Source organism: Oryctolagus cuniculus, chromosome 5 (genome assembly GCF_964237555.1).
Source record: "Oryctolagus cuniculus chromosome 5, mOryCun1.1, whole genome shotgun sequence".
NCBI classification, from domain to species: domain Eukaryota; kingdom Metazoa; phylum Chordata; class Mammalia; order Lagomorpha; family Leporidae; genus Oryctolagus; species Oryctolagus cuniculus.
Genome location: NC_091436.1, coordinates 47,432,923 through 47,445,211, shown reverse-complemented (window position 1 = coordinate 47,445,211; position 12,289 = coordinate 47,432,923). Strand labels below are relative to the sequence as shown.

General features: G+C 42.0%; 1 protein-coding gene across 13 annotated transcripts in view; it reads left to right on the top strand.

Moving 5' to 3' along the window:
* Nucleotides 1–12,289, top strand: part of PKIB (cAMP-dependent protein kinase inhibitor beta) — a 136,743-nt gene that overhangs the window by 62,744 nt on the left and 61,710 nt on the right. The gene's annotated exons all lie outside the window — the stretch shown is intronic.

Genomic DNA, 12,289 nt, shown 5'->3' with positions numbered 1-12,289 from the left:
TTTAGATAGAAGCATCTAGATCTGCCACATGCTAAATAGTTAGAAAGAAATGTGCATAAGACTGCTTCAGTGCATTTCTCTGCTTCTGTGCTCTCACTGGACTAGAGGAAAATAAAACACTTGTAGCAATGACCGAGACTACAGGGCAAACTAGGTTCAAGAGGGAGGCCTTCAGCAAGAAGTAACGTAATCATAATCGGACAGGAATTAGAGTTAGTTTTGAAAGGCAGTGGACTTCAGGGAGAAACAATAAAATGCTGGTTATAGATTCAGTTTTATTCATGAACAAGTAGATAAAATGCAATTGAAATTTTCAGAGACATTTTCTGCTCCTGTGTTACTAATTGCTTATTTAGAGACAATATGATTTTAAATCAAGCTGAATTTATACTCCCTCCACCACATAAAGAAATGGCCCATGGGGCAGGTGTTGTGACATAATGGGTTAAACTGCCACTTGGGATATCTGAATCCCATATTTGAGAACCTGGACAGAGTCCCAGCTATTTTGCTTCTGATCCAGCTTCCTGCTAATGCACTTCTAGAATGTAGCAGGTGATGGCTCAAGTGACTGAGTCCCTGTCATCCACATGTGACACCAGGATGGAGTTCCAGACTCAGCTTCTGCTTGGCCGAGCCTTGGGCAACTGCAGGCATTTGAGGAGTGAACCAGGGAATAGAATCTTTTCCTCTCCCCTACCCCCACTCTCACTCTCACTCTTGTTCTGCCTTTCAAATTAGTAAAAGTAAATGACTTTTTTTTTTTAAAGAACTTTTGAAAAAGAATGCCCTGGGGCTGGCATTGTGGTGTATCAGGTAAATGCTGCCACCTGCGATGCCAGGAGGCTGCTCCACTTCTGACCCATCTCCCTGCTAATATGCCTGGGAAAGCGGTGGACAACGGCCCAAGTGCTTGTGCCCCTGCACCCATGTGGGAGAACTGGAAGAAGCTCCAGGTTCCTAGCTTTGGCCTGGCCCAGCCCCAGCTTTTGCAACCATCTGAAGACTGAACCAGCGGATGGAAGATCCCCTCCCCTCACCCTCACCCCAGGCTCTCCCTCTCACTCTATAACTCTTTCAAATAAATAAATAAATAAATAAATAACTTTTTAAAGAAAGTCCTTAATTAACAAGTCATTTGTTCTATCTGTTTAATCCTTAAAAAAAAAAGAATGCCCTATTACTTTGGGCTAGACATTTAATTTCCTAATTTGTGCTTTTGGTACAAAGAATGGTGATAAAAATGACTTCTGTTTATTAAGTACTTTCTATGTGTTAAGCAGGATATTTAAAAAAATCTTGTTTATCTGAAAGGGAGAGACAGAGACACAGAGAGAGAAATTCCTCCCATCTGTTGATTTACTCCTCAAATGTCCATTATAGCCAGGGGTAGGCCAGGCTGAAGCCAGGATCCAGAAACAACCTTGGTCTTCCGTGTTGGTAACAGGGACTCAGTTACTTGAATTATCATCCGCTGCCTCCTAGAGTATGCATTAGCAAGAAGCTGGAATTAGAAGTGGGGTAGGACTCAAACTCAGGCATCCCCATATTGAATGCAGACATCCCAAATGGTGTCTCATGCCAAATGCCAACCCAGGCATATTATGATAAGTACTTACCAGAAGTTGTTTCATTTAATATTCATAGTATCCTGTGAGGCAGATGTTTTATTTCTACATTTTAGATGAGAAATTTGGGCTGAAGTTGCCCAAGTATCATAGCTATTATGATTTAGAGCTAGCTTGACTCTAAAGCATGTGGGCATCACATTGTACTTTCATTGTACTTTCTTTAACGTTAAATCTTTTCTATCCTTTCATGAGCAAGGCTTTATGACCATCTGGCTTCCTTTGCCCAGTGTTCTCCCCAGTGCCTCTGCTTCTCAATCAGACTCATGAAGGTTAATCTTGCAAAAGACTGTAAAGTTCCAATAGGTACTTATGCAGATAAGAAACTAAAGTCTGAAGGGTTCTTTTCTCACTAAAATTATATCCATTTCCTAAGAGCATCTTGACTTACCCAAAAGGGCATCAAATTAGAATATTTATTTCAAAAACAATTTTGAAACATTTGAAACATTTGGGATATATTCTGGTTTGCTGTACACCTCCCCCTCCTCCTATCCCTAGGAATCTGGTTAAATCACCTTCTGTAGATGTGCCAAATGTCAACACATTTGCTGGTAGTCTTGAGTTTCCTTCATGAACACACTTCTGAACTCTCTTTAAAACAGATCAAGCTTCCTTGAACAGGTTACCAATCATATCAAGTAAATATGGAATATCTGGTGTTAAGATATAATGCTGGCTGGCACCGCGGCTCACTAGGCTAATCCTCCGCCTTGTGGCGCCGGCACACCGGGTTCTAGTCCCCATCGGGGCGCTGGATTCTATCCTGGTTGCCCCTCTTCCAGGCCAGCTCTCTGCTGTGGCCAGGGAGTGCAGTGGAGGATGGCCCAAGTCCTTGGGCCCTGCACCCCATGGGAGACCAGGATAAGTACCTGGCTCCTGCCATCGGATCAGCGTGGTGCGCCAGCTGCAGCGCGCTGGCCCCGGAGGCCATTGGAGGGTGAACCAACGGCAAAGGAAGACCTTTCTCTATGTCTCTCTCTCTCTCTCTCACTGTCCACTCTGCCTGTCAAAAAATAAAAAACAAAGATATAATGCCTATAGAATGTCTTATGAAAATCACTTTGAAATAATGAGACATATCCAAAGTGATCTCTAAACTAGAATTCAAGAACCCTACCTTCCCAGGTACTTACTTATCTCTGTGCCTGTGGGTTGACCTTGTCAATCACCACTGCTATTATTATTATTATTATTATTATTATTATTTTGACAGGCAGAGTGGACAGTGAGAGAGAGAGACAGAGAGAAAGGTCTGCCTTTTGCCGTTGGTTCACCCTCCAATGGCCGCTGTGGCCGGCGCACTGCGGCCGGCGCACCGCGCTGATCCGATGGCAGGAGCCAGGTACTTCTCCTGGTCTCCCATGGGGTGCAGGGCCCAAGCACTTGGGCCATCCTCCACTGCACTCCCTGACCACAGCAGAGAGCTGGCCTGGAAGAGGGGCAACCGGGACAGAATCCGGCGCCCCGACCGGGACTAGAACCCGGTATGCCGGCACCACAAGGCGGAGGATTAGCCTAGTGAGTCACAGTGCCGGCCACCACTGCTATTATTAAGTCAGGCAGACTTGGGTTCAAATCTTAGCTCTGTTTGGCACTTGCTCAGGTTTTCTGGGGTCATTTAATGGTTTTAATATTTGTTTCTGAGTTCTCTTGAAAGGATTCCATGAGAATGTTTCAAGCATCTATAAAATCATAGACACTCAACAATTGCTCCTTTCTCTCCCAAGAAGTTGAAATACTTACTTTTACATCTAACATAGTTTTCATTGGCTTTTATTCATGAGCATAAATGTTTGCATGTGAGTTATGAATCTGTGTGGATCTAACATTCCGGGGGCTAGATTTTAAATTTATTTTGTCACTTACAACCTATAATACCTAACAATTTCCTCTTTAACCCCTGATATACCACTAGGCTAATCCTCTGCATGCGGCGCCAGCACCCAGGGTTCTAGTCCCAGTTGGGGCACCAGATTCTGTCCCGGTTGCTCCTCTTCCAGTCCAGCTCTCTGCTGTGGCCCGGGAAGGCAGTGGAGGATGGCCCAAGTGCTTGGGCTCCTGCACCCGCATGGGAGACGGGGAGGAAGCACCTGGCTCCTGGGTTTAGATCGGAGCAACACGCCGGCTGCAGCGCGCCAGCCATGGCGGCCATTTGGGGGGTGAACCAACGGAAAAAGGAAGACCTTTCTCTCTTTCTCTCTCTCACACTGTCTAACTCTGCCTGTCAAAAAAAAATTTATAATTTATATGGATCATGTAACAGACTAATGAACTGATATCCTGGATTTTGAGGGTTATAATTTGGGTACAAAAGTAATACATGCTTAGTTTAATATTGGTGGATATTTTAAAAACTTTTTTGAAGTGTTGCAGGCAAACATTAAGAAGCAGTGAGTAGTTTATAATAAATGTGAATCTGTGGCTTTAGTGCTGTGTTTTTTTTTTTTGTTTGTTTGTTTGTTTTTTTGTGGTACATGGGAAAAGGGTAGGAGGGGGCTTTCCTGAATGACCTATGATCTGAATGGATTTCAGGTTCTATTCCAATACAAGGAATTCTAGAACCACATAAGCCATACCTGAGGAGATATACAGATAGATTGGAGTGAAGAAATGATAATTCTGCCTGTTGAATGCTGAATATCATGAAAACACAACCCTCCCACTATCTCAACCCACTTACACTCCTGATGTACACTGCTCCCTTATACCAACTCAAATTAAAAAAAGAGATATTTTCTCATTTTCTTCTTTTTTTTCCTCTAAGTTAATTATATGGTGTACAGCAATCTTTGTTCAAATATCCTGTAGCAATTTAAAAAAGAAAGGTTATTTTGGGACAGGCCTTCCCACCATGATCAACTTGGAAGAATGAAAAGCAATGTCTGGTCATTATGAGAAAAAATGAGGGAATGTCAAATCCCAAATGTCATGTTTAGTTTTTTGTTTTATTTTTTTGCAGTTTTGTTTGTTTGTTTTGTTAAACCTTGTTAAGCCTCTGTTCGGTAGCACACAGCATAAAGTCTGTCTTTCAAAGCTCTTTGTAATCTGTTCCTGCTCTACCTGTTTCCAGCCTTTTTTCCCCCCATGTTTAGTCATGCATTCACCTCCTTATTTACTCAGTAGCTGTATTGTGAGCCTACTGTGTGTCAGATATAGTGTCGTGCATTTTCAAAGCTAGAGCATTTGGATTCGCTGGCTAGAAGACATGAATGTGCATGTTCTGATGTTACCATGATTCGGTATTTTTACTATTTTAAGTGTTTGAGAGGTTAAATGCATCTTCTTAAGAATAACATCTTAAAACTAGGTCTTGTGAGACAGGAATTTGGCACTGTGGTTAAGATCCTGCTTGGGTGGCTGGCCCTGTGGCACAATGGGTTAAAGCCCTTGCCTGTAGCATCGGCATCCCATTTGGGAGCTAGTATGAGTCCCGGGTGCTCTGCTTCCGATCTAGCTTTCTCCTAATGTGCCTGAGAAGGCAGTGGAGGATGGCCCTGCACCCAGGTGGGAGACCCAGGAGAAGCTCCTGGCTTCTGGATTCAGAACAGCTCAGCTCTGGTCATTGCGGCCACTTGTGGAGTGAACCAGCCAATGGAAGCCTCTCTGTCTCTATCTCTCTCTGTAACTCTGTCTTTCAAATAAATAAAATAAATCCTGAAAAAAAAAATAAAAGATCCTTCTTGGTATGCCCATATCCCATATAAAGAGTATCAAGATTTGAGTCCTGGCTCTGCTCCTGATTACAGCTTCCTGTTAGTGTGTATCTGGGAGGTAGCAGGTGATAGCTCAGGTAGTTGATTCCCTGTCCCCCATTTGAGAGATCTGGATAGAACCTGGAGCTCTTGGCTTTGAATTGGCTTAGCTCTGGCTGTTGTTGGCATTTGAAGAGTGAACCAGTGGATGGAAGCTCTGTGTCTCAGCCTTTGAAATAAGTGAAATAAAAAAATACAAAATTAAAAACAAAGACAAACCTTCAACCTACAGTTGAAGTGGTTAATTTGCTTTACAGAGTCAGATTTTTTTCTTTTTTTTTAAGATTTATTTATGTATTTGAAAGACAGAGTTAGAGAGGCAGAGGCAGAGAGAGAAAGAGAGAGATCTTCCATCCATTGATTCACTCCCCAAATGGCTGCAAAGGCTGGAGCTATGCTGATCCAAAGCCAGGAGCCAGGAACTTCTTCTGGGTCTCCCACACTGGTGCAGGGGCCCAAGGACTTGGGCCATTTTCTACTGCTTTCCCAGGTCATAGCAGAGACCTCTACTGGAAGTGGAACAGCTGAGTCTCGAACCAATGCCCATATGGGATGATGGCACTGCAAGCGGCAGCTTTACTTGCTATTCCACAGTGCTGGCCCTGAGTCAGATTATTTTCACCAGATGCATTCTGACTTTCAGTTTTCTTTTTTCTATATTTCAGAGCTTTGATTTGTTTAAAAAGAAAAAAAAAAACAAAGGTGGAATATTTGTTGAAGCATGGAACTAGATTTCTTAGCTCAATGAAATAGTAAATTATCTCATATGTAAACACATAATGCGTGTATTATAGTGGACTGGTGGCTCATTTTTTTCCCAAACAACCAAATCCCTGGTCCTACAGACTGAAATGTGAAGGTCTTTATATCAGAACATGCTGCTGGAGCCAGTAGCGCACATCCAATATGGGCAATGGTTTGAGTCTGGCTGTTCCTCTTCTTATCCAGCTCTCTGCAATGGCCTGAAAAAGCAGTGGAAGATGGCCCAAGTGCTTGGGCCCCTACATCCATGTGAGAGACCTGGAAGAATCTCCTGGTTCCTGGCTTTGGATCAGATAGCTCCAACAATTGTGGCCATTTGGGGAGTGAATCAGCAGATGGAAGATCTCTCTATCTGTCTGCCTTTGCCTCTCTAGCTCTGCCTTTCAAATAAATAAATATTTTTTTTTAAAAAAGAGAACATGCCATTGACTGGGCTTTGTCCTCCACACTATACTTCCCTCTTTCATCAATCCTAGATGTCATGAAGCAAAAACATAATCTGCTTGGTTTTTGTATTTGTACTTCCATTTGCAGAGGATTCAATGAACTAAGTGAGATATGCAAGACTTTGGTATATAAGTTCAGAGTTAAAATTTAGCATTTTGATATTTTGTTTATAATGGAGTTTTTGCACAAATTTCAACTTTTAAAACACTGTACTGTAAGACTAATATTATTTGCCTTGAATTTTTGAGGTTTTGGGCTTCCCCTAAAATTCTGTTTGAAACCCATTGGGTCCTTCTTCTTTATGTATATTATTTATATTTATTTATATATATATATATTATATTGACATGGTTGACTACTTGCATAAGAAAAAACATTCAAGTTCAAAAAAATATTTGGAAGAGAAAAGTATTGATTATTTTCATCAAACCCATAGAAGTTAATGTTTTGAGTGTTTACATACAACTTAGATCAGATGGGGCTGTTCTGGGAAGCCAGTCCGTGAAAATAAGTCAGGAGCACCAAAAGGCAAGAGGCACAAGTACCCAGGCTGTATGCTTTCAGCTACTTTACTGCATCCTGTCTTGAAATGACTGTTCTTGTTTCATCTCCAACTCTGTGGCTGCATCTCTGAACTGCATTGTGGCCATGTCATTCTCAAACTCCATCCTTGGAGGGAGGCAGGAGGGGAGGACAGTGGGAAGATCCTCAGATTTTGAAGCCCTTCGTACCCAGAGCAGTACTACCATATCCATCCTGCATATTGGCAATCTGCTAATGAGTTTATTTGAGAACAAAATATTCCTCAGCTAAAAATTACAGTTTGAAAATCACTGGACTAGATGATAATTAAAGATCTCTGCTAACTCACAATTTTGAGTTTGCCTATTTCTAATGAATCGATTTCTGCTGATTGACCCACATCTTGACCTGCCCCCTTGCAAAGGGTGCTGTATGCCTTGGGGAGACCACTGGCTTTGTGGCCTTTGGTGTATCTAGCTGTAATAAATATCACCAGATTTTCTTTGGACGTAATTACAGTTCCAGGAGTGATAATAGAGAGAGAATGGTAGCTATGTGGTAGTAATGCCTTGTAAATTTTTCATCCTATATTGAAGTTCAGGAAGAATATGTTAGAGCAACAAGTTCTATTTATTTTTATTTTATTTTAAATTTCTGTTAATGTATTTAACATACATAAAATTAACTTAGCCAATATCTTTTATTTATTTATTAGACAGGTAGAGTTATAGACAGTGAGAGACAGAAAGAAAGGTCTTCCTTTTCCGTTGGTTCACTCCCCAAATAGCTGCTACAGCCAGCGCTGTGCCAGTCCGAAGCCAGGAGCCAGGTGCTTCCTCCTGGTCTCCCATGCGGGTGCAGGGGCCCAAGCACTTGGGCCATCCTCCACTGCCTTCCCGGGCCACAGCAGAGAGCTGGACTGGAAGAGGAGCAACTGGGACTAGTACCCGGCGCCCATATGGGATGCTGGCGCCGCCGCAGGTGGAGGATTAGCCAAGTGAGCCACGGCGCTGGCCTGCCAATATCTTATATTAGTCTGTTAGTATCATACTAGTTATAATTTATAAAAATAAATATTCATATGTAGGAGATGTGTGCAGAGTTTTTGTATTTGGTGCATGTAATTTCTTTTAAAATTACTTAAAATTATTTTATTTTTACTTTATTTGAAAGACATAGAGATAGAGATGGACAGATAGAGAGAGGGATCTTTCATCTGCTGGTTCACTTCCCGAATGCCTGTAGCAGTCAAGGCGTGGGCCAAGTAAAACCAGTACCCTGGCGCCAGGAGCCAGCTGGAATTCAACCTAAATCTCTGATATGGGTAACAAGGGCTCAAGTATTTGAGCCATCATTTGCTGCCTCTAAGATAAACATCACCACAAAGCTGAATCACAGGTCGGTGAATCAGGACCCCAACTAGACACTCCAATATGGAATACAGTACACCCAAGTGGTGTACTAACTGCTGCTCCAAATACTTCCCCCTTGCCACTGTTCTTGAAACTTTTTAAGGAATTACTGCATTTTTGTTAGTAAAATTTTTTTCAAATACAGAGACAGACAGAGAGGGAGAGAGGTAGAGTTGAAGAGAGGGAGAGACAGAAAGAAGGAGAGAGAGATCAATCTTTCATCTGCTGGTTTACTCCCCAAATGATTGCAACAGCTCAGGGCTGGGTCAGCAGATGTCAGGAGCCTGGAGCTCTATTTCAGGTCTCCCATGTAGGTGTAGAGGCCCAAGCACTTGGAACATGTTGCACTGCCCTCCTAGGTGCATTAGTAGGGAGCTGGATCAGAAGTGGAGGAGCCAGGGACTCAAACCAGTGTCCATATGGGATGCCAATGTGACAGGCAGTGGTCAAACCCACTGTGCCACCTGCCAGCCCCAGTAAAATATTTTGATAACTAATAAATAGTGGAGATTCTCTCAGTCTCTTAACTTCAGAACATTTGTGTTTAATATATCCTTGGTAGATCTAAAACTTGCTGTATATGAATAATCAAAAGTTGGGATAGAAATGCTATTTTCAAAGTCTGTTGCTTAATAATATAAAATTCAAATGTAATAATTGCAAAGAAGTGGATAGGAAAAAATAACTATTTCATTTTTCCTTTCCTTTTTTGGTTCTATTGCAAATGGGCAAGAATAAGTGGAAATTCATGAAGGAAAAAATTAATCATGGAAAGGGTACAAAAATTAAAAATATTTTTTTAAAAAAAATTCATTTTAAAGATGCAAATATCAATGTTTAGTCTAATTAACTGATTATACTGGATTACCATTTGTAATTTCTACTAGATCTTTGTTAGGAGTTGTAAGCAAAAGACTGAAAGAATTAGAACTATGAAACTTTTTCTTAATCTTTGTTTTTAGAAGTGCAAAGTCAATTTTAAATTTTATAAATTTTTAAAACTGTTTCTTATATGATTATTCATTTATTTTTCTCTTCCTCTTTCAATTCCTTATATTCAGTCTGCAGTTATAGGATCCAATCAAACAGAAATAATCCCAGATTAAGAGTGAGAGGAAGAACATAAAATCATATGGGAAACTGAGTATAGGAACAAGATTAAAAGTTGTCTGCTTTGATCTTAAAATTCTTCTAAGGTGATAAAGCATGCACCCAGACAACTGTAAGTCTGCAAAGCACCTCATGCACCTTGGCATTCAACAGATATTTATCACATTACTCCTACCATCTGTGAAACACTGTGCTAGGGACAAGTTGAGTGAGTCATATGCCCTCAAAAAGTTTTTTTTTTTAAAGGTGAGGCAGGAAGGCAGACACTAATGAGAACTTTATAATGCACTTGATAATTGCAATCAGGGAGATATATCACTGTTTTAGAATGCAGAGAAGGGTATCTACTTAGCTCAAGATGGGTAGAGAAGGATTCTGTGAAAGGACTACACAAGTTGACCCAGAGTACCTGAATGGATGTTACTGAGGTGATGTGGAGGGTGTTGAACAGGGCAAAGAAATTCAGCCACATGGATGATACAAAGCATAAGGATTTCATTGCCTGCGTGTGACCACAGGGCACTAGGATTTGTACAGGTGAGACATGAGTCAAAAGGAAGGTAGAATGTGGTCAGCTCCCGGAGGGCACCATGTACCACATGAAAGGACTTGGACTTGACCTGTAGTTGATGCGTATGCTGAAGATTAATCTCCTGAGGAGATTTATATTGAAATAATTCCAGGGCTGGCACTGTGGCATTGCGAGTAAAAGCCGCCACCTGCAGTGCCAGCATCCCATGTGGGAGCATGTTCAAGTCCTGGTTGCTTCACTTCTGATCCAGCTCTCTGCTGTGACCTGGGAAAACAGCAGAAGGTGGCCCAAGTTCTTGGGCCCCTGTGCCTGTGTGGGAGACCCAGAAGAAGCTCCTGGCTCCTGACTTCAGATCAGCTCAACTCCAGCTGTTGCAGCCTTCAGGGTGGAGAGTGAACCAGCGGATAGAAGACCTCTCTTTCTCTGCTTCTGCTTCTCTGTCACTATGCCTTTCAAATAGACAACTTTTTTTTTTTTTTAAAGAAAGAATTCCAACTGACATCTCTGTAAAGAATGTATTTGTAAGAAGCAAGAATGTGTGCAAGAAAGTCATTTAGGAAAATGTTGCAGTAGTAGAATGACTAGAAGGCTGAACTAGTGCAGTTGGAATCTGGTAGAGTGAATCTGAAAAGTGCCTTAACCACTATGAGTGCTTAATGTGAATACTGATGACTCATACTCCTGTTATTTTCCACTTTTCTTTTTATTTGAAGATTTATTTTTATTTTTGTAAAAGATTTTACTTATTTATTTGAGAGATAGAGTTACAGACAGTGAGAGGGAGAGACAGAGAGAAAGGTCTTCCACCTGCTGTTTCACTTCCCAAATGGTTGCAACAGCTGGAGCTGTGCCAATCCAAAGCCAGGAGCCAAGAGCTTCTTCTGGGTCTTCAACAAGGGTGCAGGGGTCCAAGGACTTGGACCATCCTCCACTTCTTTCTCAGGCCACAGCAGAGAGCTGGATCAGAAAAGGAGCAGCTGGGACTAGAAATGGCGCCTATATGGTATGCTGGCATGACAAGCATTGGATTAACCCACTGGGCCACAGCGCCAGCCCTGAAGATTTATTTTTTAATTCGTCTGAAAAGTAGAGTGACAGAGAGAGGAGGGGAGATCTTCCATCCATTGGTTCACTCCCCAAATGGCCACAACAGCCAGGTCTGGGCCAAAACAAGGCCAAGAATCAGGAACTCTATTCTAGCCTCCTTGTGGGTAACAGGGGCCTCTCTCTGCTACCTTCCCAGGAAGAAGGTAGAATTATCAAGAAGCTGGATTGGGGGATTGGAATTGGCACTCCCATACCAGATGCTATTGTTGCAAGCAGTGGCTTAACCTACTGAGCCACAATGCCAGCCCTATGTTCACTCAAGAAATGTCAGGTACTAAGCTCCAAGATAATAGGGCTCATTCTGTGGACAGGAATTATACTTATGCAGTTTATTTTGATTTCTAAAAGCACATTGGTGAGATTCCTTCTACATGGTCCCCAAGTGGATGCCAGGACATTTAATGAAAGTGCAAAAGATTCTCTGCTTATAAAGTCACAGCTTAAAAATGATGTCTTTACAGTCCCCTAAAGGTGCATTCATGCCAAGTACTTTCTTACTGACATTTTTCTGTGCCCACAAATGTTAGCTGTAACAATCCATTTTTGTTATATTGTCTTTTTCTCAATTTACCATTTATTCCTAATAGCACTTATGCAATAATCATCCAACTGTATATTATGGCTGGTGATCTTAGGTGCTAATGTCTGATTTTTTTAAAGATTTATTTATTTGCTTGAAAATCAGAGTTACACAGAGAGAGAAGGGGAGACAGAGACAGAGAGATATCTTCCATTTGCTGGTTCACTCCCCAGATGGCTGCAATGGCCAGAGCTGCGCAATCTGAAGCCAGGAGCCAGAAGCTTCTCCTGGGTCTCCCACATGGGTGCAGGGGCCTAAGGACTTGGACCATCTTCTACTGCTTCCCCAGGCCATAGCAGAGAGCTGGATCAGAAGTGGAGCGGCCAGGACTCCAACCGGTGCCTACATGGGATGCCAGCACTGTGGGTGGTGGCTTTACCTGCTACACCACAGCGCCGGCCCCTGATTTTTTTTTTTTTTTAAGACTTATTTAT